The following is a 3,814-nucleotide window of genomic DNA, read 5'->3' as shown; positions in this document are numbered from 1 at the left end:
TAGTAATAGCTAGCTGGCTAGTTTGAATTTGGTTTAAAGCTAACAGATTGTCTTAGCTTCTGAATACTCACCCACATGGAGGCCGGTTAAGTCAACGACCCACAAGACGCCCTAACAACTCTGAAACTCAGAGCTCACACGTGTCGTTAACGACTCTGTAAGGACACTCCCACACAGAGTTTTACAGCCTGCAACTCCCCTCCGGTTAGTTAGAACTGAAGAAGCTTCTTGGATGAGAGCTGAAACGTCTTCAAGAAACTGAAACAAGTCAAGTTGTCTATGATACGGCACTTAGAATTTGTAAAATGTAATTAAATATCTTTCTAATTCACAGTTTAACTGCATTTTGATCAAGTGTCAGGTCAGAAGACCCTATTCCATAATAACTTTTTAATCTAAATGTCAGAGCAAGCTGACATTAGCTGTGTCAGTCAGTTTGATCATCAGGCAGTTGCTGGATGTAAATATTAAGTTAAAACTAATAAGATAGATAAACTTTACTGAACCCACACAGAGAAATCCAAATATAGACTTAAAAACGATTTTACTGGAGGCTGAACAACCTCGCAAACACCTTCAGGCTAAAGTGCAAACGTGACTATGTATTAACATCACTGCAGTTAATGCAGTGACAAACCTAGAAGCTGCTTAAGACGGCCAAATCGATTTTTTGTTTTTGTTTCATAGAAGGTGAATTCTCTATTATAGTTGTCTTAGAAACAGACCATTTTCATTTATCTCTAATTGCAGCGCAGGCAATAGCTTTCGGTCGTTGACCTTTAAGGTCGGTTCAATCTCTGGTTCAACGTTCAGAACATTCGATGGACCTTCGGTGCAGCACGCAGCCAGCTGCAGACGTCAGCGAGGGATCATTTGCAGGAGAGAAGAAAAAAAAACATTTACAAAATAACAAGAGACAAACCATTAAAGTTCATCATCATTAATTTAAATGCCACTCAGGCATATTTGTCTCTTATACAACCACTGGTCTCCCTTTATGTGGGTCAGACTGTATCATTTTCTTCAGACTGCTAAAACCTCCTGCAGCTCTGCACAGATTTTTAAAGAAGACATGTTATGCTAATTTTCAGGTTGATTATTTTATTTTGGGTAATTACTGGAATAGAGTTACATGCTTTAATGTTCAAAAAACACACTCTGTTTAAGGCCCCTCCTCCTGAATACCCAGTCTCCTCTGATTGGTCAGCTCACACATGCCTGACCCAGCACCGCTAGCAACAACAGAGCAGCTGTGCTAAATTCATTTTTACATGCCAAACTAGCCACTCGGCATAAATAATGCAAATGTGTGACTTGTGGCGTACTGTGATGTCACAAAGTCACGGAATTAAAGGCGGGGCTACTGAAGAGGCGTTTGAGGGGCAGTGTTTTCTGTGGGAGAAAGGAGCTTCTGTTCGTGCAGACTTTTTTTAACATTCAAGATCATTTACATGCACAAGAATATTATAATTAACAGTTAATAAAGGGGAAAATTGAAAAACCATTACAAGTTTCCTTTGTGAATGACTCATTATGATATGTACTACTGACTATGCGAGCTGTTATTATCTGGACACTATCCAGCTCCTTCACTGTCTCACTGTGGCCACATTAAAACATTTCTGGGAACCAGAGAGATTAAGGGTCAACAATTTTGGCGCAGTATCAGCCCACGCCTCATCCCCGATGTGCCCCCCCCCCCCCCCCCCCCCCCCTCCTGCCCAACTCCAAAGACAACACTGGCTGTGGATGTGCTTACGGTCAGGTGGTGCAGTCGTAAAGCCTCATAATTGTTTAATGGTGCATTTTATGAGGCTACAGCGTGAGTCAGTGCAGCCCGAAGGCTCTGAATTCCAGACGATAACACGTTGGGCTCGGTAATGCGAGGTTAATCGCAGGTGGATATTAGTTCAGTGTGGGTTATGGTGTGGCAGCTGCTGAAGGTGTGTGCGGCCTTGGGTGGAGGAAGAAGTTGCATCCAGAGCTTTGCGCCCGTCCGTCTGAGTCAGGCCGACCTTGCCGTCTGAGCACAAACAGACATCAGAGGCGACGGGGACACGCTGTTCCCCTGGAAATACTGAAACACAACTGCAGATGAGCTTGAGAAGATGCTTCCCGCCCATGTGCACATTTAGACGCACACAAACACACACAAATACCAATTGTGTGTGTTCGCACAAAAGATTTGCTGAGGTAGTAATCTACAGGATGCTTTGTTCCATGATCAAAAATAACTGTTCTGCAGCTGTCTGCGCGCAGTGAGGCAAGGTAACCTGATACTGTCCCACAGCGCTGTTCTGCATGAGCTGAACGGGCCCCTGTAGACATCTACAAACACATGCCAAGTCACACACACACCAGAAACCACGCCATCACACACACAGACGCAAACACAATGTCCAAGGGCCCTAAAATTAATACTTGAATTTTCTAATCCAAAGTAAACTTTTATTCTTGAAAGTCGCCAATGTTTCTGCTGGTATCCCCCTACATACTAATACAAATTAACTGGCTGACCCTGAAGAGGATTATCAGGTTTTGCTGAAATATGACTAATTGGTTTAAGGAATAAAAGCCTTTATCACACCTACAAAAGCATTTGTGTCTTGTATGTAATATGAACCCATTGCTTGATATCCAACTATACTCAATCATCTTGTGTATAGATCAGCGTGTAAAGATGTATGAAGCCACGCATACACACCGCCTAGCTGTACAAATAGCCTGTAACCATCACTTCAGATCGCCTAAGCTGCAGGTGTTTGGGAGTTCAAAGAAAACTGATAGAGTCCGATTCTTCAGAGGCGTTTTAATGTGCTTTATGGAGTTAAGCCTACAGTCAGACACGAATATGACGTTCTTCACTTCAAGGAGACTAAAAACTCATTTAAACGTGCATCAAAGAGCTAATATCAGAATATTCTTTTGGGGAAACCTCCAATAAGTATCCATGAGATATGAATCTTTTCCTTCATGCTGACTTGAAATTAATTTAGCAATATATATTAGGGAGTCGCATAAAACATATGATAAGCTTGAGAACAATGCCATAAAAGTAGTTCAACGTACTAATAAAACAGTCTATATTAATATTAATATTAATACAAGTGTACTCCATGGCTTCTATGCACCTTTTCTGAAACCCATTTGTGACAAACACGATATTTAAGTCCATCAGTTGGGAAGATTATGAGCACCTGTTATATATACAGCACATACCATTACAGCAAAACTCCAATTATTTCAAAAGACAAAACTAGTTTAATAGCCTAATCCAGTGTTCCCAATTTTTTACTGTCATGTCCTCATTTGGAAGCAAAAACTCGAAATCCCGACACATAAATTGATTGAATTTTTATCAGCCTTTGACAAAATTGCAGCATTTAAATGAAGCTTCTAATCAGTTTCTGCAACGCAAATGAAAAACGAGGGTGGAACTTTGACTCGAGAGCAGTTCACTGTCAAATATTTGACTGTTTTGTACTTTACCTAACTATAAAACTATAAAAACTATAAAAACAAACTTTTTGTTTGAACTAAAAAAAGTTAGCGTCAGGGCTGCCTGGAAATTTTAAGTTGGCTGAATTAGAGTAAACACGTTTTTTCCCAGTTGAGTCAACACGACCCTTCCAGCATAGTTACAAAGATGAATCGACTCCCATTTAGTTTTTCACACTGTAATCGTGGTTTGAAAAGTTTTTATTATTGTAAAAATAACCACTAATTTATCTCAACGCAGTGATTTTCCATCACATCTATTCTTCACACTCTGAAAAAGAAGGGTCTCGAGAGTTTTTTAGTCTTAGAAAATGCA

This window comes from Pagrus pagrus, assembly GCF_965226575.1.
Source record: "Pagrus pagrus genome assembly, chromosome: 23".
Lineage (NCBI taxonomy): Eukaryota > Metazoa > Chordata > Actinopteri > Spariformes > Sparidae > Pagrus > Pagrus pagrus.
This window is presented reverse-complemented; position numbering follows the sequence as displayed.